Below are 26,200 nucleotides of genomic sequence, written 5' to 3'. Positions count from 1 at the left end.
TATACATATATGTATATATACATATATATATATATTATACACACACACACACACACACACACACACACACACACATACACATGTACACAATGGAATTCTATGCCTCCATTAGAATTACATCACCCCACTTGTTAGGAAATAGAAAGACTTGGAAACAATTATATTAAGTGAAGTAGGCCAGGCCCCCTCAAAACGTAGGTCTTATAGTTTCCCTTTTTTTCAATATCTAGTATATGTCTAGGACAAGAAGAAAATATCAAAAGCTATGTACATATGACCATATAGGATGATGTTAAGTGAAATAAACCTCAAGATAGTAACTCAAGTGCTTTTTTCTTCCTTGCTATTGTTTTTAACATATTTATAATGTACTATGTGATTTTTTTTGTTTCTCTGGTATGTTCTTCCTCCAGGGTATTACTCTGTATTCACTGTATTTGTTTCTGGTGACCTGCGTCTTATATGTACATAACAAGATGCTTAAATAAGGATACAGTTTAACCCATTGTAACAATGAGATGTACAAAACACTATGTTGAAAACAAACTTTACAACATTTGTGGTGGATGGGAGGTGTTGGGAAGGTGGGGAGGGAAGGGATGTTTGGGGAAAAAGAAAGGAGGAGGTGACAATGCTCACTAGGAAATGTGCCCACTACTTTACTCATGTAACTGTAAACCTTCTGTACAATATTTTTACACTAAAAATATTTTAAAAACAGCTTAAAGAATATATACTATGTTTCAATAAATTGAATGAGGATTCATAAAAGGCATGTTTTGAATTTTATTTTTAAAATAAAATGAGGGCTGGGAAGGTTGCTTAGGGGTAGAGTGATTGTCTTGCATGCATAAGGCCCTGAGTTCCATTACTCATCACCACATAAGTCGGAAAAAGCCAGAAGTGGTGCTGTGGCTCAAATGGTAAAGCACTATCCTTCATCTAAAGAGCTGAGGGACAGTGACCAGGCCCAGATTTCAGAGTTCAGGCCCCATTACTGACAAAATGAAAGAGAGAAAAAAGAAAGAAAGAAAGAAAGAAAGAAAGAAAGAAAGAAAGAAAGAAAGAAAGAAAGAAAGAAAGAAAGAAAGAAAGAAAGAAAGGAAGGAAGGAAGGAAGGAAGAAAGGAAGGGAGGAAGGAAGGGAGGGAGGGAGGGAGGAAGAAAGTTGAGATAGTGTCCAGGGCCAAAGTTCAAGCCCTGAAAAAGTACCCTCTCACCAAACACAAAATCATGCACAGGGCTGAGATTCAGCTTAGCAACTTACCATGCATGAGTTTTGATCCCTAAAACAAGGAAAGGGAGGGATTGGGTGAGGGAAGAGAGAGGGAGGGAGAAAAGGATAGGGAGAAATAACAGCATATAGAAAAGAGGGTAGCTCTGCATAATAAATGATATTCACTAGGGTACATGGTCAGGCAAACATTTTCTGTAAAGGAACAGAGTAAGTACATCCAGGCCTTGGGAGTCACATGATATGCCCTAAGTATTCCATTCTTCTGTGGCAGTGTGACAGGGGACACAGATAAAATGAATGCATTATAACTTTACTAACATACACTGAAACTTGAATTCTATTTTTATTTGAAATATGGCTAGTGTAAATGTGTGTCTGAATTTTTAATTTTATGTAATTTTGCTTACTGTAAGTATTGTCACTTACAACTTTGTGGCTGGCTACTCCACTGAGTAGAACAAGTCTGGCCTCTGATGAAGTCTTAGAGCACCTCCAAAGTAATCCAGGAATACAAGCCACGGAAGTCACTCAGCTTTTTGGTAGTCACAGTAAGAAACAGTAAAATAAGAAAATAAATAAAACCTTCAATTAAAAACACCAAAGGAGCTTTAATAAAAATTCAGCAAAATTTATCTAGTATTTAAAGCTTAATCCTCAGATTTCAGCATTCTGAGTAGCTAGGATTACAAATGTGAACTACTCTCATGTGTTTGTTGGTTTTTTAAATACCAAGTCAGCCTTGTTACTTACCTGGCACTTGTTACTTACCTGGCAGGGGAGATACTATGATCATGAAGATGGTTTTCCAGGGCCAGGCTTATCTATTGCACTTCAGATGTGCTGACCCCTGACATTTCCCCAAATGTGGGAAATTCGACTGTATAATTTGTGGTAGTGGGGGACTGTGTTAGTTCTCTCCACTGGATAGATAGATAGATAGATAGATAGATAGATAGATAGATAGATAGATAGATAGATAGATAGATAGATAGATAGATAGATAGATAGATAGCATTGTATTTTATATTGGCCTCATCTGCTTTCCTGCACTCAGCAGTCACTTGGTCCTAAGGACTACTATAAACGATGAGGTACCTCTAGGACTACTTTGTAGTTGCTAGGAACTACAAGGAGTAGAGAAATCAGCTTGAACTCACCATGAGAAAATAAATGAGGAAGTTGGGTGCAGGTGGCTTACACATGTAATCGTGAGATCTGAGGATTGCAGTTCAAAGCCAGCCCATATAGGAAAGCTCATGAGATTCTTATCCTCAATTAACCACCAGAAAACCAGAAGTGGGCTCTGGCTCAAGTGGTAGAGCACTTCACTTGAGCTGAAGAGCTCAGGGACAGTACCCAGAGTTCAAGTCCCATGACTTACAAATAAAAAGAAAGAAAACAAATGAGTGACCAGAGCCAATGGCTCATACCTGTAATTCTAGCTAGTTAGAAGGCTGAGATCTGAGGATCAAGGTTCAACACCAGCCTAGGAAGGAAAATCTATGAGATTCTTATTTCCAATTAACCACTGAAAACCGTAAGTGACAATGTAACTCAAAGTGTTAGAGCACTATCCTTGAGCACAAAAGATCAGGGACAGGATCCAGGACCTGAGTTCAAGCCCCACAACCGACCAAAAAAAAAAAAAGAAGGAATGAGAAGCCACCTTAATGAAATAGCTAGGCAAGTACAATATACAGAATAACTCCTCCCTTCCTTCTTTTCTTCCTTCTATTCCTTCACATCATTTCCCCCTTTCTATCCTAGAACTTAAACTCAGGGCCTCATGCATTTTAGGTAGGTACTTTACCAGATGAGCCATACACCTGCTTTTTTTGGCTTTAGTTATTTTTCTTTCTTTCTTTCTTTTTTTTGGGGGGGGGGTCCAGTCGTGGGGCCTGAACTCTAGGCCTGGGCACTGTCCCTCAACTCTTCACTTGAGCCACAGCGCCACTTCTGGCTTTTTTCTTTTTGCTTATGTGGTGCTGAGGAATCGAACCCAGGGCCTCAGGCATGCAAGGCAAGCGCTCTACCACTGACCACCTTCCCAGTCCTCATTTTTCTTTTGTTGGTTATGTAACTTGAACTCTGTGCCTGGGTGTTGTCCCTGAGTTCTTCAGCCCAAGGTGAAGGCTCTACTGTTTGAGCCACAGTACCACTTCTGGTTTTCTAGTGGTTTATTGGAGATATGAGTCTCACTGGGCTGCCTGGCCTGGCTTTGATCTGTGATCTTCAGATTTCAGCCTCCTGCGTGGCTAAGATTACAGGCATGATCCACCTGCGCCTGGCTTGGCTTTAGCTATTTTTGTGGTAGGGTTTTATGTCTATGACCAGACCAGCATGGACCATAATCCTTCTTTTTACCCTTTCTGAGTAGATGAAATAAGAAGCACAATGCATTGGGTTCAATATTGATTGAGATCCAATATTTTGAATGTTTTTCCTGGGCTAACATCAAATCATAATCCTCTCTGTATCTGTCAAGACCCAGCAGCTAGCATTACAAGTGTGAGCTCCCATCCCTGGCTCAAATTTCTGATGACTAAAACATCTGAACAGAGTTTTAATAATTTTAAATGTTGAATTTGGGGGCAATGGGTGCTCTTACTTGCCTAGTTCCAAATTGCACCAAAAATTCCAAATATTAACTTTTGATTTCCTAGAGTACATTAAATAAGCAGATAAACTTTAAAAAGCAATTAACTAAAGAAGAAAGCTAAACAGAATACATCCTTACCATTGTAACATTGTAACTAACACCTTGTCAATCATTGCTTCCATCATAGGTTTTTGTCTGGGCAGTATATTCCATACACGGATCATGCCACCCCCAAGGTTGTGGGCTAAACAGCCTATATCCACAGGAGTGAAAGCCAGGCTCTAGGCAAACACACCAAAGGAAGGCAGGGTCCAGCAGCATTGTACGTGGCAATGTCCCAACATATGACCCGAAGTTTTAGGGCAGCTTAAATAAAGCTTTTTCCTTAGGAATAATACTGTATTAAGGCATACCTCTTCTTCTGGGTTTATCACTGCTTAATTGGAGACAAGTCTCATGGACTTTCTGCTTGGGCTGGCCTGAAATCATGTTCCTCAGATCTCAGCCTCCTAAGCAGCAAGGATTATAGGCATGAGCTACCAATGTCTAAATTGATTATTCCTTTAATAAAAATCAAAATGGCTACAGTATGGTTTAACAGAGAGCTTGAATCCTTTTCTGAGCCTTATAAATTTTCTGACTAGAAGCAGAATGACAAACTGACATATGGGAAACATTGTACCATATTAAACCATTTTTCAGAAGAGTATCTGGCTCATCAGTTTGGCTCTTGTCCTCCTATTCTAATGGTGACTTTTCTGCCCGGGCTGGATTCAAACCACAATCCTTACATCTCAGCCTCTTGAGTAAGATTATAGGCATGAGCCACCTGTCCCTGGCACCATGCACATTTCTGTACAAGTGAATAAAACTCAGTGATGTAGTGTCTACCTCTTTAACCCAAAGCAGGTAAGAAACCAAAATTGAATTTGAAATTCAGTTGAATATGAGTCTATATTCTTAACAACAGGGTTGTAAATTATTTGGTCTTTGCACAAGTCTCTTAGTAGATACAGCGCACATGTCATGATTTTTCTATTTCAAATGGTCCATGAGAGATAGCTCTGCATGGTATGGTAAGCCTGTTATTCCATCACTTGGGAAGCTGAAGCAGAAGCAAAATAAGTTCAAGGCCATCTTGGCTATGTAGTGAGATGCCATTTCAGAAGGGCAGGAAGTAAATGGCTCCTGATTATATAAGCCTTGGCAATTACTTTCCCATCTTCTGTGTCTACAAAGAGAAGCCTAAGACTCCAAGGCCAAACAGAAAACCTGACCCAAAGACTAACACAAAACAACTGGATACCAGCTGTGTCGACTCATTCTTGGGCCAATAGAGTGCCAACCAAAGGCACTCTTGAACAGTTGAGTCTATGTCCCCTCCTCTTCTCTTCAGAAAGGGTCATTTCAAAATCATGATTCCTAGAAATTAAAAGACATCAGTGATATTAGGATTTCCATTCCAGCATATTTACAAGTCAGTGAACACTTAAGAAATTGGCAACTATACAATTAAGTGACTAGCAAGTGGAACATGTTACCTGAAGACACTAATAGTTCATAGTATATGGTCTGTGAATTAGAACTTATTAAATTTGCTACCATAGCTGCAGCAGGTGGAGTAACAGTTGGGGGAGGCAGCAGCAACCTTGGCTCCAGCCCCTTGACCTCCGGAGTGCATCATGGAACCTAGCAGCCCTTCACAAAGGCTGGGAGAGAAGAGAGCTGCCATGGAATGCTAGGATCATGCCTCTGGTGTGGCATGCGACCATCACCTCACTTCTGCTTCCTGCTAGATGAATAGGGGCCGCATGCCTGTGTCACCTCACTCCTGCTTCTGGTCTGGGTGGGTAGGAGCCGTGTGCCTGCACCACCTCACTCCCACTTCCAGTCTGGGTGAGTGTGGGCTGCATGCCTGTTTCACCTCACTCCTGCTTCCACTCTAGGTGAGTGGGGGCCACGTGCCTGTTTCGCCTCACTCCTGCTTCTGGTCTGCATGAGTGGGGGAGTAAGGGCCATGCTGCCTATGTCACCGCACGACAGCCTCCGGTCTGGGTGGGTAGGGGCCATGTCCCTGCATCACCTCACTACTGCTTCCTGGCTGGATAAGTCTGGGCTTGGTGCCCTTGTCACCTTACTCTGTCTTCCGGTCTTGGTGAGTGGGGGCTGCTTGCCTGTGTCACCTCACTCCTGATTCCAGTCTGGGTGAATAAGGGAGTAGGGGCCATGTGCCTGTACCAACTCAATCTTGCTTCCGGTCTGGGTTGGTCTGACTGGCTGTGAGCTAATTACTATGTCCAGATGCTTTTTACCAGCCCACGCCAGACGTTAGACTTTTCCAGTTCTCATAATAAAGCATGACATTAATGGATTAGGATGGCACCTTGCTAGGTTTGAGAACCATGTTATTAAATTGTGTGTGTTTGCATGTGCACTGGTCTTGGGCCTTGAACTCAGGGCCTGAGGTCTATCCCTGAGGTATTTGATCAAGGTAGAGCTCTACTTCTTGAGCCACAACTCAACATATGGCATTTTTTTGTGGTTAATTGGGACTAAAAGTCTCCCAGATTTTCCTGTCTGGGCTGGCCTTGAACCACTATCCTCATATCTCAGACTTTTCAGTAGCTAGGATTTACAGGTGTGAGCTACTGGTGCCTCTGTATTTGCTTGATTACCATCGAGAGAGAACTGTGCTTGGTAAGTGTTCTGGAGGAAAAAGAATTGAACTCTTCCAATGAGCAAAGGTGAAAATACTCAGGTTCTAGCCTGGCATTGGTGGATCAGGCCTCTAATTCTACCAATTCAGGAATGTGAAATCTGAGAATTGCAGTTAGAAATCAGTGTGTGGAGGACAGAGTTCTTGAGACTCTTTATCTCCAACAAACTATCACAAACCTGGAAGTGGCACTGTATCTAAGTGGTAGAGCACCAACCTTGAGGGAAAATGCACACAGACAGCACTCAGGCCATGAGTTCAAGTCCAAAGACCACAAAAAAAAAAAACAAGAAAAAATTGGGTTCTTCAGTAGAAGTTTATCATTATAAATATCTCTTTCCCATTACATTTAGACCTGTCATAGATGTATGAATCTTAGGGGAATAAGAAACTTGGCTAAAAAATATAGTAAGCATTGTGTGTGTGTGTGTGTGTGTGTGTGTGTGTGTGTGTGTGTGTGTGTGTGTGTGTGTGTGTGTTTGCCAGTCCTGAGGCTTGAACCTAGGACATTAATCTCTTGATTGGCTTCCTTCCATCAAGGCTGGTACTCTGCGACTTGGTACACAGTCCTACTCCCAGATTTTTAATTGTTAATTGGAGATAACAGTTTTACACACTTTTCTGCCTGTGGTGGCCAATTCTGGAATGTGATTATTTTGAATCATGCTGTAAAAAATATGTGTGCAAATAGCTGTACTATAAGGCTGACTTACATTTCTTCAGGTGTATATGTAGGATTTCTTGTGTGGAACTTCCACACTGATTTCTGTTGGGGCTGCAATGATTCACTTAATTGCCATCATTGTGTAGGGTATCTTTCCCCACCTCCTTGCAAGTATTTCTGTTTTCTTTTTTAATAGGCATTCTGATGAGGCAGACATGAACTTCAACATAGATTTGATTTGCATTTCCTTGATTACTAACGGTGTTGAATATTTTCATGTATTCCTTAGACACCTACATCAGTTTTGGGGAACTATCTAGTCAATTCACTTGCCTATTTATTGATTAGATTATTTGTTCTTAGGGTGTTTCATTTTTTGTCTATATATTCTAAATATTAGGATTCCTTCTGTTACTCAAAAGGCAGGAGTTTAGGCTTATTTTACTTAATCTTAATAAAAGATGCCTGTGAGCTTCAAATTATTTAAATGATGATTGATTTAAAAATGAGAAGGATGTGGCTCACAGAATAGAGTGTCAACATGTACAAGTTCTGAACTCAGAGTACAGTGTCTACAAAAAAAGAGATTCTATTATTTTAGAACAATAAAAGCTAATACGCTACATTTTCTCAAAATATGTAATTCTAAATATTTCACTATTCTTCGTGGTAAAACTATTGCAAATTTTAGCACAAAATAATAATTTTAGGTTCTATTTTTTCCTTGGTAATCATTCAAGCCAGCAAAACTGAAGAAAATACAAGTTTGGCTAGGTGCTGATGTCTCATGTCTGTATTCCTATCTACTCAGGAGGCTGGGACATGAAGATTGCAGTTCAAAGCCAGCCTGTGCAGGAAATTCCATGAAGCTTATCTACAAATAACCACCAGAAAACTAGAAGTTGTGCTGTGGCTCGAGTGCTAGAGTGCTTTCCTTGAGCTGAATAGCTAAGGGACTGCCCCTCGGCCCAGAGTTCAAGCCCCACGACTGACAAAAAACAACAAAAAAACAACTTTGTATAAAGAGTAGAATCTCCAAGTTTTTATTCAAGTTTTTTAATTCTTGTGGCAAATGTTTTCATTGGATAGAAAGTGGACAGATTATATGTCATTGTGATAAACTTGCTACTATGTGGTTGCTTTTCTCCCATTTATAATTTCATCCATCTAACATTGTTGAAGATGAAAAATCCATCAAGGACAAGACATACTATTTGGAAAAACTGGTAAGTTGAAATGACTATTACTTTCTAGTTTGGCAAAGAAGCTGTGATTTTCCTTCCCTCCCCAGGATTTGAACAATGAAAAAAAAATTGTCTTGGTTTTTCCAAAAAGTGAGGAATACAGCTCATATTCAAATAATTAGAAGATAATGAAATGAATGTTTAGGATACATAATATGCTTAATTTTGAACCTTCCTCTCAAGAAACTTCCAAGAAACTTAGCACACATTGGTTAGATATTGATATCAAAGAGCCTACTGCAGGTACTTCATACCTATAATTGTCTACTCAGAAGGATGAGATCTGGGATTGAGATTGGTGCCAGCATGGATGAAGTCCCCTGCTGTTAGATCATATGTCTCTTCCTCCCATCCTCAATGTGAAGTTGTCTCCCCAGATTACCATCTTTCTGATTCATTGATATTATCATTGGGATTTCTGGTTTTCTCCTTCAGCATGAAATTTGCATGGAGAAGGCCATTCATAGCTGTATTCACATGTTTCTCCAGTTGCCTACGGCAGTGCCTGGTCCTTAGTGCTTAGTACCCTTGTATAGAGGTGAGCCTGCTCTGCTCATGTAATATCAGAATTCAGTCAGGAAAACTCATCAAGCTGTGGTCTTGTAGTTAATAGTCATTTCTTCTCATTATTTTTTTCCTCCTTGTGTATCTAAGTCCACATAAGGGTGAGATCAGTGGCTGACACCTATCCGTTGTGATGGAAAAAGAGGTTGTGACATCATAGAAGTTATTGTGAAGCTGCAGGATGACCCCACCATGAAAGCACCCAAAATGGCAGGCTCCCACATTCACGAATACATTAAACAAACCGTCATTCACTCTCTGCTAGGTTTAGACTCAGCGTTTCCCTTTCCTATTTAAATTAAAGAAAAATTCAAGACATGCCTTTTTTGATTTGTCATTGAATTATTGATATGTCCCTCCAAACAAAAGAAATAAGAATGCCATTTAATGGAATGTAAATGTAAGGCATGGAAAAAAAACAACATAAAAGTTCCTAGGGAAAACATCAAAAGTGGCAGCTGCTACAAAAGTTGGTTCTTAAAACCAACTGGTGTCTCACACCAGTAATCCTAGTATAATATAAGTTAATGAAAGTTTTCTTTTTGTGCCAGTCCAAGGGTTTGAACTTGAGACCTGGGCTCTGAGTTTTTTGCTCAAGTCTAGCAATTTACTACTTCAGTAATATCTTCACTTCTAGTACATTTGGTAGTGTAGTGGAGATAAGAATTTCCAAGATTTTTCTGCCTGTGCTGGCTTCAAACTGTGATCCTCGATGTCAGCCTCCTGAGTAAGATAACAGGCATGAGCCATCAGCTAAAAGTTACTTTTGTGAGATATAAAAATTTACTTATGTAAGATATAAAAAGCAATATAAACAAATGAAACATTAGAACAAAACTGGAACAAGTTATATAGAAGACATAAAAAGACCAACACCAAAGCCCCAAGTTAAAGCCTAAGGACCACCACAAAAGAAATAAAGAAGTGTAGAAGAAAAGTAATAGCCAGTGACAGAGTTTTAAATTAATCAATCACAGGTGGCTTACACATGTTATATTAACTACATAGGGGACTAAAGTCAGAAAATACCATTTAAAAGGCAAGCCCAAGCAGGGAAACCCATTGGCCATTTTTCTGTGTGTGCCAGTCATGAGAGTTGAATTTGTTCTACTTTATTCAAGGCTGGAGTTCTATCAATCTCAGCTTTTTGGTGGGATCACTAACAGCTAACTGGAGATAAAGAGAATCATGGAATTTCCTTTGCAGGCTGGCTTAAAAACTGTGATCCTCAGATTTCAGCTTCCTGAGGTATTCTGTGCATTGCATGAGACTCTTATCTCCAATGAACCACCAAAAAAATAAAGAAAAGAACAAAAAAAACAGCTGGAGGTAGAGCTGTGGCTCCAATGGCAGAAATGAGACTGATTTCTGGGACAGCACCCACATCTTGAGATAAGCTTCAGGACCAGTACAAACAAGAATAAAATAAATAAATGAAAAGAAAGGTAGAAGAAGAAAAGGGAGAGCAAATTTCAGAGGATAAAATAAAAACTGAGGTAGCTTACACTTGTTATTAAAGTTACTCAAGGGTCACACATCTGAGACTCAGTGTTCAAGGCCAGCCAAGGCAGGTGAGTCCATGGACTCATCTCTAATTAGTCAACTACAGTTTTTAAAAAAAATCCACAAATTGTGCTGTGGCTCACGTATTAGCATGCTAGTATTAAAAATGTACTGGGACGGGGCTGGGAAGTTGCCTCAGTAGTAGAGTGCTGCCTTGCATGCATGAGGCCCTGGGTTCAATTCCTCAGCAAAAAATAAGAAAAAAAGCCAGAAGTGGCACTGTGGAACAAGTGGTAGGGCTCTAGCCTCAAGCTGAAGAGTTGAGAGACAGTGCCCAAGCCCAGAGTTCAGGCCCCATGACCGGCAAAAATAAAAAGTACTGGGACAATACCCAGGCTCTGATTTATAGCCCTAAGCCCAGCATACATATAGAAATAAAAAACAGAAATTAAAAAATGTATTGGAAAATCCAATTAAATTTTCCAAATGAGCCATGAGTTTTTGTTTCATGTGTGTAATCCTAGAAACTAAGATAGATGAAATCTGAGGATTATGGTGTCTCATCATCAAATCACCAACAAAACAAACAAACAAGAAAACAGAAGTGAGGCTGTGATTGGAGTTGTAAGGCACCAGCCTTGAGTGAGAAAGCTACAAAACAGTGCCCTGAGTGCCTCAGAGATCCAGCCTCTGGATCACAAAAAAAAAAGATAAGAAAAATAGAACCCAGGGCTGGTGACTCATGCCTGTAATTCTAGAACCTCAGGAGGCAGAAATATGGGGATCCAGTGTAAAGACCAAACTTAGCAAGAAAGCCCAGAAGACAGTTCTTTGTGGCACATCCTAGGGCTGGAACTGTACTACTCCCAGATTTGTGGCAGTTAATTGGAGGTAAGGATCTTAGACTTTCTGCTCAGCGTGGCTTTGAACCATGATGGTCAGACTTCAGCCTCCTGAAACAGGCCAAGCCTTGCATGAGTTCTAGCTCCAGGACCATCACCCACAAAACAATGAAATGAATAAATGTAAAGAAGGGTAGAAGAAGAACCAATAACCGAGGCTTCAATGAGCCAATCAGCCAATCATTGGTGGCTCATAACTGTAATTCTAGTTACTCAGGAGGCTAAAAAATGAGGATAATATTTAAAGACCAGACCAATTAGGAAAGTCCATAAGACACGTGTGTGTGTGTGTGTGTGTGTGTGTGTGTGTGTGTGTGTGTGTGTGTGTGTGTGTCTGTATGTCTGTGTGAGAGTCCTGTTGCTTGAACTTGTACATTTTTCTCAAGGCTCTACTATTCTCAGCTTTTTAGTTGTTATAATTGGAGATATCATGGACTTTCCTGCCCAGGCTGGTACAAACGTTGATCCTCAGATTTCAGCCTCATGAATGTGGACTGGCTCTACTCATTTCTAATTAACCACCAAAACAGAAAAAAAAAAAAACCCTGGAATTGAGCTGTGGTCAACTGGCAGAACTGGGCAATAGTATCTGGTACAGCACTCAGACCCTGAGTTCAAGCTGCAGGACAAACACAGAAGAAATAAAAGAAAAGGAGGATAGAAGTACAAAACCTCTATCAGTGATAGAGGTTGAAATGAATCAAACATTGGTTGCTCACACATGTTATACTAGGTACTCAGGAGGATGAAATCTAAGGATCACAGTTCATGACCAGCCAAGACAGGAGAGTCCATGAGACTCATGAGACTCATCTATCTAATTTGCCACCAAAAATAAGCTACAAGCTGTACTTTGGCTCATGCGGTTGAGTGGTAGTCTTAAACAGTAAGCTTGGAACAGCACCTAAGCACTAAGTTGAAATCCTAGACACATATTTCAAAAAACAAAAAAAAAAAAAACACAAACTAAAAATGATGGGAAAAGAGAAAGCCAGTTTCAAAATGAGCATTGGTTTTGGTTCATATGTGTATTCCTAGCTATTCAAGGTTCAAAGCTAGACTGGGCAAGAAAGTACATGAGACTCTTATACCCAACTACCCAGTGTAGATATCATTGTACTTGTAAAACATTGTATTTGTTGAAAAAGCTAAAAAAAAAATTGTTTATTGATCCAGAGATCAATTCCTGGTGCTAAAAAAATGTAGGAGAAGAGAAGAAAGGCCAATTGTAAATTGAAACATAAGCCTGGTGCTTGTTGATCGTAGGGGCAGAAATCTGAGGATCAACTTTCTTTTTTTCTTTTTCTTTTTTTTTTGGGTCCAGACGTGGGGCCTGAACTCTGGGCCTGGGCACTGTCCCTTAGCTCTTCAGCTCAAGGCTAGTGCTCTACCACTTGAGCCACAGCGCCACTTCTGGCTTTTTTCTTTTTGCTTATGTGGTGCTGAGGAATTGAACCCAGGGCTTCATGCATGCAAGGCAAGCGCTCTACCTCTGAGCCATCTTCCCAACCCCTGAGGATCAACTTTCAAGCCCAGGTCAAGAAGCAAAATCCAGGAAACTTTGGGTGTATGTGTGTGTGTGTGTGTATGTTTGTGTGTGTGTGTGTGTGTGTGTGTGTTTGTATTTGTGATGTGTGTGTTTGTGTACCATACTTTGCTAGTACCCTAGCATTACCAGATTTTGGGTGGTGAATTGGAGATAAGAGTGTCATCGATTTTCTGCCCAGGCTAGCTTTGAAACATGGTCCTCAGATTTCAGCCACCTAATTCAGCTGGAATTTGAGCTATGACGTAAGTGGCAGAACTGGGAAAATATTTTCTGGGACTCCACCTAAACCCTGAGTTGAAGCCCCAGGACATGCACAGAAGAAATAAAGAAGAGTAGAAATAACCAAGGAAGAGTGAGTGACAAAGGCTTAAATGAATCAAGCATTGGTGGCTCATACATGTTCTACTAGCTATACAAGTGGCTAAAATCTGAGGATGATGGTTTATGTCCAGCCCTGGCAGGAGAGTCCATGAAAATCTTGTCTGTAATTAATCACCCTCCCCAAAAAAGGGACAAAAAGTTATAGTGTGTCTCATGTAATAGAGGATAGCCTTGAATAAAAACTTCTGGGACAGAATATGAGCCCAAATTTGTAGACCCAGTAACAACACACACATGCAAAAAAAGAGTAAACAACAGTAGATAGTGGAAAGCACATATTAAAGTTTTAAAATGACACAAGGGTTGTTGGTCCTGTGTATAATCCTAACTCCACAAGAGGCTGACATCTGAGGATTGTGATATCAAGTCAGCCTGGGCATAAACGTGCTTGAGATGCTTATCCAAGCTACCTAGCACAAAGCCCTGAGCTGAAGCTGAGGTGATAAAGTAGCAGCCTTTGTTTAAAAAGCTAAGAAATAGTCCCCAGAGCCAGAGGTCAAGCTGTAGGACCACTAAAAATTACAAATAAAAACAATAAATAAAAAGGACAGTGGAAGAAGAGAGACTGAAATCTGAGGATCAGAGTTCAAAGCTAACACAAGCAAGAAAATCCATGAGACTTTGTGTGTGTGCATCTCGGTGCCATCCTGCAGCTTGTATGTGCCATCCTTGAACTTGTGCTGGTTTGTTCAAGGATAAAGTTCTACCACTCCCAACTATTCAGTGGTTAATTGGAGGTCATAGTCTCATGGACTTTCCTTCCCAGGCTAGCTTGATTTATGCTAGGCTTTGTCTCAGACTCTTATCTCCAATTAATTGTCAAAAATAAAAGAAAAAAAACCTGGGAATTGAGTTATGGCTCAAGTGGCAGAATTGGGCAATCAGTTTCTAGGACAGCAACCAAGCACTGAGTTCAAGCCCCAGGACAATCACAGAAGAATTAAAGGAGGGTAGAAGTGCAGAAGGAAGATCCAATGACAGAGTTCAATGACAGATCCAATGACATTGGTAGCTCACTGATGTTCTATCAGCTACTCAGGAGAATGAAAGCTTAGGATCACAGTTGAAGGCTAGCCCAGGTAGGAGAATCCCTGAGATTCTTATGTCTCACTTGTCACCAAAAATATGCCACTAGCTGTGCTCTAGCACATGTGGTAGAGTGCTAGTCTTAAACAGAAAGCTCTGGGACAGCACACAGACCCTGGTGCTGATGCCCTAGCACAGACACTTACAAAGAAAAAAAAAAGCACAAATTAAAAAAGATGGGAGAATGAGAAAATTATAGTTTCAAAATGAGTCATGAGTTATTGGTTTATGTGTGTATTCCTAGCTACTCAGAAAGATGAAATATGAGGATCACCGCTAAAAGCCAGCCTGGGCAGGAAAGTGATTGAAATTCTTTTCTCCCACTACCCAGTAAAAGCTGGAAATGAAGGTGTGATAGTAGTTGTAAAGTACTGAAATTTCATGAAAAAAAACTGAGAAACAGTTCCCTGGTCCATAATTCAGCCCAAAGTCGACCAAAAACAAAACTGAAAGAAGAGGAGAAATGACCATTTGAGATTTGAAAATAAGCCTGGGACTGGTGGTTCCTGCTTATTATTTTAGCTATTCATGGAGCTGAAGTCTGAAGATACATTTTAAGACCAGTCCAAACAGGAAAGTCCATGGGGCTTTTTTACTGTGTGCCTAGGGCTTGAATTTGAGTATTTAGTTGATGCAAATAGTCTCATGGACTTTCCTATCCAGGATAGCTTCAACTTCAATCCTCAGATTTCTGCCTCCTGTGTCTTGCTGGGCTTTACATGAGACTCTTATCTCCAATTAACCACCAAAAGGAAGAAAAATAAAACCTGGTGATTGAGCTGTGGCTTCAATGGCAGAAATGAGAAAATAATTTCTGGGACAGCACCCAGATCTTGATATTAACTTCAGGACCAACATACACACAAACAATAAAATAAATAATTGCAGAAAAGTTAGGAGAGTAAATGACCAATTCCAGAGCTTAAAATGAGCCAAGCATAGGTGGCACACATCTGTGATGGTAGCCACACGGGAGGCTCAAATCTGAGGATCACAGTTGAAAGCCAGCCCCGGTAGGAGAATTCATTGACTCAAATCTAAGTAGCTACTTAAAACAAAACAAAAACTAATAGCCACAAGTTATGCTGTGGTTCATGTCTTAGTGTGCTAGTCTTGAATAAAAACTTCTGGGACTGCAACTGGGTTGATTTTTAGACCCAGGACCAGCATACACAAGAAAATAAAAATACAAATAAAAGGTGTAAGAATGGCTGGGAATGTGGCTTAGTGACAGAGTGCTTGCCTACCATGTTTTAATCCCTGGATTTGTATCCTCAGTACCTCATAAATAAAAAAGGCTAGCAGTGGCACAGTGGCTCAAGTAGTAGAGTTCTTACCTTGAGTAACAGAAGTTCAAGGACAGTGCCCAAGGCCTGAGTTCAAGCCCCAGGATTAGGAAAAAGAACCGCCCCTCTGTGAGAAAATCCAATTAAATTTTCAAAATGATCCATGTATGAATGTTTGGTCAATATGTGTAATCCTACTGACTCATAAGAATGAAATCTGAAGGTTGTTGTTCATAGCCAGCCTGGACAGGGAAGTGCATAAGTCTCCAACTAACCAGCAAAAAACGCCAGAAATAAAGCTGTGGTTGTAGTTGTAAAGCACCAGCCTTGAAAGAATAACTTATTGAAACAGTGCCCTGGCTCAGAGATCCAGCCTCAGGATCACAATAAGAAAATTAAATGCTTGGAAGTAGAGAACCAAGAACTGTTGGCTCATGTCTGTAATTCTAGAAATGCAGGTGACTGAAATATAAGATCCTGTGTAAAGGCAAACCCAATCAAGAAATTACAGTAAACTGTTTTGTGTGTGGTGGCCACACTGGGGATAAGTTTTTGTTGATTGAAGGGAGATAAGAGCTTCATGGACTTTCCTGCTCAGGCTGCTTTCAAACCATGATGGACAGATTTCAGCCTTCTGAACTAGGCCAGGCCTTGCTTGAGTTCGAGCTCCAGCACCAACACACACAAAAGGAGTGAAATAAATGAAAAGAAGGGTAGAAGAAAAGAAAGACCAAGTAACAGAGGTTTTGATCAGACAATCATTGGTGGCTCATGTCTGTAATTCTATATACTCAGGCTGACATATGAGGGTACTCTTTAAAGCGCAGCTCAAGTATAGGTGTTCATAAGATATGTGTGTGTGTGTGTGTGTGTGTGTGTGTGTGTGTGTGTGTGTGTTTGCCAGTCCTGGTGCTTGAACTTGCACTATTTTGCTCAATGGTCTACAACTCTCAGACTTTAGTGTTTAGTTGGAGATAGGAGTGTCATGAACTCTCCTAAATTTTCAGCCTCCTGAAATTGGCCTAGCTCTATATGATTCTTTTCTCTCCAATTAACCTCCCCTCAAAAGCCAAATGTTATGGTTGGTCCCATGTATGCCATGAGACAACATCTGAGCTTCAATTTCTACTCCCAGGATAAGCAAAAATGGAAAAAGAAAAAGAAAAAAAGGTGGAAGTAAGCACATATTAAAGTTTTAAAATGACCCAAATGTTGATGGCCATGTGTGTAATCCTTACTACACAAGAGGCTGACAACTGAGCATTGCAGAGTCAAGTCAGCTTAGGAAGGAACGTGCTTGACATTCTTATCTCTAGCCACATGGCACAAAGCCTTGAGCTGTGGCTGAGGTGGTAAAGCACCAGCCTTGAGTTTAAAAGCTAACATATAGGCCTTAGAGTCAGAGGTCAAGCTACAGGACCAATAAAATTTTCAAAGCAGAGAGGATGAAGAGAGGCTGAAATCTGAGAGCATGGGTCAAAGCTGGCCCATGCAAGAAAGTCCATGAAGCTTTCTCTGTATGTGCATTTGTGTGCTATCTTGTGGCTTGAACTTATGTTGTTTTGTTCAAGGACAGAGCTCTACCACTCTCAGGTTTTCATTGATTAATTGGAGCTAAGAGTCTCATGGGCTTTCCTGCCCTGGTTGGCTTTGAACCATGATCCTCAGAATTCAGCCCACTGATTCATGCTAGGCTTTGCATAAAACTCATCTCCTATTAACTACCAAGAAGTAAAAAAAACAAAAACCTGGAGTTGAGCTGTGACCAAAGATGCAAACTGGGCAATCACTTTCTAGTACAGCACCCAGGGCTTTAGGTCAAGCACGAAGACAAAACAAGTATAGCCACAAATTATAGTTTGGCCCATGTGGTAAGCTACTAGTCTTGAAATAAATCTCTGGCATTGTATCAGGCCCTGATTTGTAGTCCCAGGACTAGAACATATACAACAATAAAAGCAAGGAAAAATTTAAAAATAAAAGTGATTAAAACATATTAATATTTTTAAATGATCAATGGGTTTGTGGTTCATATGTATAATCAGAGCACCTCAGGAAGCTGAAATCTGAGGATCATGGTTTGAAGCCAGACTACCCAGAAAAGTACATTTGAAACTTATGTCCAATAAACCAAAAAAAGCTAGAAGTGGAGCTGTAGTTGAAGTTGTAAAACATCATCCTTGAGTCAGAAAGCTAAGAAACAGAAGAGCACTGCTGGTTCTAGCCTGTAATCCTACTACACAGGAGGCTGAGATATGAAGATCATGGGTCAAAGCCAGCCTGGTCAGGAAAGTTCATGAGACTCTTATCTGCAATTAAACACCAGAAAACCTGAAGTGACTCTGTGGGTAAACTGGTAGAGCATTTGCCTTAAGTTGAAGAGCACAAAGACAGCAGCCAAGCTGAGAGTTCAACCCCTACCCCCCTTCAAAATAACTAAGAAACAGCAATGTGGCCCAAAGATCAAGTCTACTGGACAAAATTTTAAAAAGTATTGAGGTTGAAGGCAAGAAAGAGATGGTTAAAAATAGTAAAATAAGCCGGGTACCAGTGGCACACGCCTGTAATCCTAGTTACTCAGGAGGTTGATATTTGAGGAACAGTTCCAAGCCACCCCGGGCAGGAAAGTCCGTGAGACTCTCAACTCCAATAAACCACCAGAAAACTGGAAGTGGTTCTATGGCTCAAGCGGTAGAGTGCTGGCCTTGAGCTGAAGTGCGCTGGGATAGCACCTAAGCCCAGAGTTTAAGCCCCATGAACAACCAAAAAAAATTAATATAAGCCAGCAGTTGGTTTCTCATGCCTGTTAATTCTAACTACCCAGGAGGCTGAAATCTAAGGGCTGTAGTTCAAAGCCAGCCCAAGCAAGAAAGTCCATGAGACTTGTTTGTGTAATTACCAGTATTAGGGCTTGAACTTGCCCTGTTTTACTCAAGGCTAGAGTTCTACTACCCACCGCTTTTTGGTGATTAATTGGAGATAAGAATCTCAGACTTTGCTGCTCAGACTGACTTCAAACCAAGATCCTCAGATTTCATCCTCCTTAGTTGTGCTGGGCTTTGCATGAGACTTTTCAAAAGAATGAATCTGGAAGTTGATCTGTGGTTCAATTGGCAGAACTGAGAAAAATCTCTGAGACAGTGGCCACTCCCTATATGCAGAAAAAAAAATGCTAAAAGCTTTCAAAAATAAATAAAAGTAGCTGTAATATAGAAAAAGTAAAAAAAATGTTTAATATGATATAAAGAAAAGCTATGTTTTTTTTAATGTGGCAAATGAGAACATAGTACAAAGTTTCAAAATGACATACTGAGAGTAAGGGAAAAAGGAAAATTTTTAAAAATCATGTAAATATTAAATACAAGCTGACATGACCAAAATATAATGTGATCAAAAGCTTATCTCTCTCTTATCTCTCACTTGTAATTGCTTACAAATAATTATCCCTCCAGTTTCAGCAGATACCACAGTGATTTAGACATGACCTCTCTATGAAGCCTTAACTGTGTAAGGATCTTCCTGCTTTAGCCTCTTGAGTTAATACTGCAAGCATTGCTCTCATTTTAATATATGAGGTTTCCTTTAAAACTCAGAATTAATATTCAAATAATGGATTTTCTGTAATGAATGACTAAACATCAGAGATCCACCAGAGATCCTCTGAGGAATACAATCAAAACAGGAGAAAAGCACCTACCACTCAAGGTAGGTAACAGAAGGAAGATTTAGCGTTTTTTTTGGATGTGCTGGGGGTTGAACGCAGGGCTTCATGCTTGCTAGGCAGGTATAAAATTCAGTGACATTAATTATATCCACACTGCTTTGTAACCATTACCTCTATTTGTGAACTATCTTTTCGATACTGATGGAATCCACACAATCATTGAGTAATAATCACCCCAATGACCTGCCCCAGAAATTTTAATCTTCCAGTTTCTCTTATGAAATGGTTTAGTCAATATGTTTCACATAAATAGTAGATTATTTTTGGTGTCCATCCATGACAGACATATATTAAATTGCAGCTTTTCTGTGGATGTCATAATCCATTTATGCATACCTCATATTTTATAAACCTGTTCATCTGATAGACACTCTAGGTATTTCCAACTTCTGACTATTGTAAATGTTGCTGTTATCATTGGTATATGAGCTATTAGTTTTTTCTTTTTAGTTCTTTTGGTTATGCAATGAGCAATGGGATTGCTGGGTAATGTGGTCATGCTATGTTTTGTTAGAAGAATGTGTCAAATTCTACCATAATTGTTATATCACTTTTCATTACCACAGAAATGTAAAAATGGTCAATACAATACACAAGAGTATTTCAAATCTTCCACAGCTGTGCCCTAAAGGATCATTTTTCTTACTTTTTACTTGTTTTTATTTAGGTCATGCAGGCCTGGAACTGTGAAGCATTGTCTAGAGCTGAAGTGAGAACAATACCAAATGCCACTTACCTAGCCTTCAAAAAAATTTAATCTGGTAGTCATTTTTTTCTAGAGATAAATTTTAGTGATTATTTGCATTTTTTACTCTTTTAAAATAAGATTTTGAATTTTAAAATGACTTATATAAATGTAACATCTCTGTGTACCTTCTTTTTAATAAGAAGAAAAATTATATTTACAAAAAATATAAAAGGACAAAATAAGCTTCCCAGCAGGAAAATACATTACAATCACAGTCTGATTCTGACCCAAGCAAAATAATACAATAAGAACTCATCTAAAGTAAAATGAAGTACAGGGGCTGGGGACAGGGGTCAAAGGGTAGAGCACTTGCTTGCCCAGCACCAGCCTCTGAATCAAAACCACAGTACTGCCAAGGGATAAAATAAAGTATTAAACTTAAGGAAACATGCAAATAATAGTATGATGGATAACATAGATGTACACACCTGTAATCCCAACACTTGGGATACTAGGCAGGAGAATTATGAAGTTAAGATCAGACTTGGCTATATAATGAGACTGCAAAGAATAAAATAAATCAAACTATATTTTTAAAGACTAGGGTGTATTTCAAGTGTAATTCAAGTAGTTTTGAATGTGCAAGGAACTGATACAATGCACAAAAATTACATGCTTTGATAACTACAACGTTCAGTTACACTGCAGTATAAGGTGCCCCTTGGCTGGAATCTCTCCTGAGGAAACCTAAGGCAGTTGATGCATCTGTCTTCTTGGCTGGACTGAGGGTGTTGCTGGGCAAAATGTTTTGATCTCCATTCTTGAATCCCACTTACAATTCTTTTTTAGTAGACCACCTACAAATCTCTCCCATCTCAGTAACAGGGTCTTCTGTGTTTCAAGTGAAGTTATCTTTGATATCTCTTAGGGCTCTCCTCCCCTTTGTCTGGAACTGCTCTGTTCTTAGGCCCACATTCAATAGCTTGTTCTGAGAAGAGTGGTAGTTATTTTGCTAGCTTCCTCTATCCACTGCCATTTCCTCCTCAAATTAGTCTTTGGTATCAGTATGAGTCTGCTCAGAGGGTAGAGCCAGTCTGGGCTGGCTTTGAACCGTGATCCTCAGATCTCAGCCTCCTGAATAGCTAGGTGTGAGCCACTGGCACCCAGCCATCATTTCTTTTTTCCAGGAAAATTTAGGGGGATTGAATAGCACAGCAGCACATATATTTGATAGCAACTGCCCCAGGGTGAACCAGATGCTCAGACCAAACCGCTGACCTTGATATTACCTTTGGTATCCAACAAGATGTTATTGGACTTAAGGTCTTGGTGTGTGATTCTATTCTAGTGTGGGTAGTGAACAGCACTTATAATTTGTGTGAAGAGCCTCTTGGTTTCATCCTCATATAGGTTGCAGAATTTTCAGATCCAACCCAGGTGGTATCCTCTACTGACCAGTTCCATGATGAAATACACATACTCTTCCTTCTCCATCACCTGGTACAACCTCATGATGTGTTTGTGCCATACCATCTTAAAAATGTCCACCTCATTCTATAACTGATGACTGGAGAACTCTCCTTTCAGGAGTATTTTAACTGCCACTGCCATGTGTGTGAGGTGAAGATGGGCCAGCTTCACTTGTCCATTAGTACCATGGTCAATGAGCTCTTTCATCTGGTATTGTTTGATGATCTCCTCCTTCAAAGATCTGGAGGATGATTTTTTGTATTCTTCCATGCTTCTGCTATGGTGGCAGGCAGCAAGTCTACCTAAAATTAACTGAATAAAATAATGAAAAACCCAGAAAAAGTAAAAATAAATACTAAAATCCAAATAACAACTCACCCCCCAGCCAAAAATATCATGGATTTAGCTTTGAGACAGTCCAGTGGGTCACCAATCAAGAGCTCCTAAAGGTGTTAACTGACATAGGTTGGAGTATAGTGGCTTCCTCTATATCCTGCATGACCTCTCAAAATGGAGCTATCACAGCCCAGCATAGTGACATCATAGAGGAAATGGACCAATCAGAGTCTGGGCCAGTGAGGTCAGAGAAAAAGTGGACCAATCATAGCTTGCCAGCATTGCTACTGTAGCTCATAGGCTTCAAAGACTGTGGCTAAGGACTCCATGTGGGCTTGAGGTTGCTCTGGTCATATTATGCCATTCCTGAAACCACTAGGACAGTACTCAAAGTCCTCTGACCTTATAGAAGACTCCTGAATCTCATAAATTGCTTCTGTGGAGACACTAACCAATAGCCTCCATTCTTGATGCCCACCTTATCCTATATCTTGTTCCACCAATGAAATGGCAAAAAGGCCTCTGCCTTCTCAAGGACAGCTGTCCTACAACTTGCTCCTGAGGGGACAAGGTCCAGAATATCTGAGCCACAATCCTCACAATTCACCTTCCTGAGTAGTTAGGATTATATGCCTGAGCCATCGTTAGGTACTTAGCTCATCGCTCACATTTGGAGGAAGTATATATATTTGTTAGAAAGGTTGGTATTAGATATGTCCTTTAGCACCTTAAATTTGTTGCCCTTGCTGTCTAATAGTTAATCTAGTGTCGGATGAGAAATTTGTCATAATATCATTGAAGATCACTTGTGTGTGATGAGTTGTGTCTCTGTGCTTTGGGAGATATTCTGTCTTTGACTGTTTAATTAGAATAGGTCTTAGTGTGGACCTGTGTAATTATGTTAATTGACTTCTTTAAGCTGCTAGATTCCTGCATAGAAGGGTTCATGCTTTCAATCAAATTTGGGATGGTTTTGGTAATTATTCCTTCAAATACTATGTATTTTTTTCTCCCTGTATGTTATATATATATATATATATATATATATATATATATATATATATATATATATACACACACACACACACACACATTATACATACAATACATATTCACATTGCGTATGTGAATACACATATATATGCCTACATATTTATATTATATATACATTTATGTACATATTTTTTTTTCACATGACATCCTCTTTTGTGATTGTTTATGGAGGAAGTCTAGATTGATCCCAGCTACTCCATCAGAGTTAGAGTTAGAAGTTTTCCATTTTATTTCTTGGTGAAAATTTTCTCGGCAAGGATATTTAAACTGGTACAAATCAGAGCTAGCCTCTCTCTCTCTTTCTCTCTCTCTCTGATTTCCTGCCTGTCAGGTCTCTGAGCACAGGACCATGGCTTACCAAGTTCTTCTAGTGTGTGCTGTGATCTTCTAGTGTGTCCACTGTCTTTCCCAAAGAGAGCACCTCCAGCTTGTTTGGCTGTTTGCTTGGGTAGGGAGTCGCCCCTCGGGGACAGTGATATTAGGAGACAGTGTTTGTGAGATTATCCCCAAATGAAACAAACCCCTGAGGGAGCAAAAGAGTAAGGACTGCTAAACTGCCCACAGAAGGTGGGGTTGAGGTCATGGCTGCTTCTGTCTTGAAGGACCCTGAGGCTTTGTCACCAGAGGACACTGGCATGGAGCCTGATAATTTTAGGAAAATTATCAGAGAGCCCTACTTAGCTTGCATGTCACTCAGCAGGACTAATACTGGGTGGGGAGTTTGGGCTGTTGTCGGGAGCCCTAAAGGGAGTCTTTCTGCATGATAGGCTTGACTATCTCACTGGAACATCTCGAGGCTGTTTACAGAATCTGGTCTTTTCATCCTGCCCCAAACAAACACCAGGTAGCTGCTAACGACCACCTTTTCACACTGCCCTAAGCAAACATCCTGCAGCTGCTACCGCCAATGAAAAAGCTTCCTTATTCTAAGCATATAAATACCCCTGTGTGAAAAATAAAAATTTACATCTTGATCAGAATCCTTGTCTTGCTGTCATTCTTCGTGTCTCTTGTCCCTTCATTCCTTCTTGCTTAGGTTCATTGCCCTCCTTGAAGTCCTGCGGGTGGGGATAGGCTGTAAAACTGGGTATTACAGCTTGTTCTTTTTGAAAGGCTGAGGACTCCTTCTGGCAGCGGTTAGAACTTTATGAGGTCTGAGAACATTATGTGATTAGGTGTGGTCCTCTGAGCTTCATCTTTGGGCTGTTATAGGGCTGAGCCCTCCCTCCCTCCTGTCCTGGTGCTCTCAGGATGTGGGCTGGTGTCTGGCGGGTAGAAAAGGGCAGTGTGTTTACCCCCTGACACTCACTGTGAAGAACTATAGTTGGCAGGGAGGATTGTGCCATTGGGAGGTCTGTATGTTCTTTGAGTAAGGGAATCTACACACCTCAGAGCACATCTTGACTTTCTCTCTGAACATTTGTTTTTTTTTTTTTTTTGGAATAGTAGTCTCTGAAATGCCTAAGAGTTATAAGGCTCCAGAAGCTTTCTTGATTTCCAGACATGTCCCGGGCTTGTTCTTTTTCATCTTACACAGCTCTAACTTCCTCCTTTAGTCGTGGTCTACTGAGCCCTTTGACTCTGGCATAAATGAGAAAAGACAGGCAGGGCTGTCTTGTTGCTAAGGAAAAACAGACAGGGCTGTCTTGTTACATAGTTTCATTTTATTCTCCAATGTTGGTAAATAAAGCCATCAGATTGGGCTTCAGGAGCTGCCCAAGATCATTGCTCCATCCTTTTTCCCTGCTCTTACCATACTGCCTTTCCATTTAAATTTATTTTCATTTTCAATTTTTGTATTGGTGATTGAGTTTAGGGCTTCAATAAGCCAAGCATAGTGATGTGAATCTAAAAGCTTAGCTTTTGGGGAGGCTGAGACTGCAAAAGTTGTGTTTTCAGATCAACCCAGGCAGAATTCTTTGAGACCTCATCTGAACAGAAGAAGCTGTGCACAGGGGTGTGCACCTCTCATCCCAGCAGTGATGGGAGAGGAAAGTGGGAGGACTGAAATCCAGTTGCACACCTGAGCAGGTAATGAGACCCTGTCTCAAAAACAGCAAAAATTATACAAGTGTGGCTCAATACTACAGTGTGTATCTGGAAAACATGAGGCCCTGAGTTCAAACCTCAGTATCATAAAAGGAAGACAACCAGTTATGTTTGGAAAGCTTATTAAAAGTAGTCTTTTTAAAAAAATGTATTTTGATATTGGGTTTGAACTCTGGGCATTGACATTTTACCTTAGTGAAAATTTTCACATAAGACTGAACTTTGTTTTTTTGGGATACAGTTGACCCAGTGTAACAATAAGATGTACAAAACACTAAGTTGAAAATGAACTTTACAACTTTGGTGGGGGTGGGATGGGAAGGGTATTTTGTGGAGGTGGGAGGGAAGGTAGGGTAGGGAGAAAACAAAGGAGGAGGTAACAATGATCAATAGGAAATGTACTCAGTACCTTGCTCATGTAAATGTAACCCCTCTGTCCAGCATTTTTACAATAAAAATGTACAAAAAGAGACTAATCTTATACTATTGAGCCACAGCTCCACTTCTAGCTTTTCGTGTGTGTGTGTGTGTGTGTGTGTGTGTGTGTGTGTGTCTGTGTGTGTGTGTGTCTGTGTCTGTGTGTCTGTATGCCAGTATTAGGCTTGAACTCCAGGACTGGGCACTGTCCTTGAGCGCTTTTGTTCAAGGGCAGTACTGTACCACTTGGCCCACAACTCTCCTACTGGCTTTTTGTGGTGAAGGTGATAAAAAGTTTTGTGGACTGTTCTTGCCCCGGCAAGCTTTGAACGGAGATCCTCTGCTCTCAAACTCCTTAATGGCTAGGGTTATGGGTGTGAATCAGCAGTATATGGTAGGAGAAGTGTTCTTAAGCAGAAATAATGTGGATGTGCTGGCCTTGTGCAATTTGGTGGCATGCTTTTTTTCTTAGAAAGGAATTCCTTTACTGGGAGGCCAGAGGTTACCCTGGAAGCTAGGAAGGCAGAGGAAATGCAATCTCCTATCTCCAGAGGGACCTTTGGTATGATGGTTGTAAGACCATCATCTTCCTTTATCAGAGCAGATATCTATGCTAACCTGAAGGTAACATTGTTTTCTTCATCAGCTTTGTCTTGGTTGCATTAAATAAGAAAATTACTTGATAACTCTCACCAAAGTTCACCAGAGAGAGGGGGGAATGAAGCTTTAAAGT

General features: G+C 40.3%; 1 non-coding gene and 1 pseudogene across 1 annotated transcript; one reads left to right on the top strand and one right to left on the bottom strand.

Annotated features, from left to right (window-relative positions):
• Nucleotides 1–26,200, bottom strand: part of LOC122127993 — an 81,847-nt pseudogene that overhangs the window by 27,122 nt on the left and 28,525 nt on the right.
• LOC122128209 lies at nucleotides 1,997–2,159 on the top strand. Its single transcript, XR_006151386.1, has one exon. It is a non-coding gene; the product is annotated as a U1 spliceosomal RNA (small nuclear RNA).

This window comes from Dipodomys spectabilis, unplaced genomic scaffold, assembly GCF_019054845.1.
Source record: "Dipodomys spectabilis isolate Male_0828 unplaced genomic scaffold, ASM1905484v1 ptg000010l, whole genome shotgun sequence".
Classification (NCBI taxonomy): Eukaryota; Metazoa; Chordata; class Mammalia; order Rodentia; family Heteromyidae; genus Dipodomys; species Dipodomys spectabilis.
The sequence above is the reverse complement of the archived record's forward strand: the minus strand, read 5'-3'. Positions and strand labels throughout refer to the sequence as shown.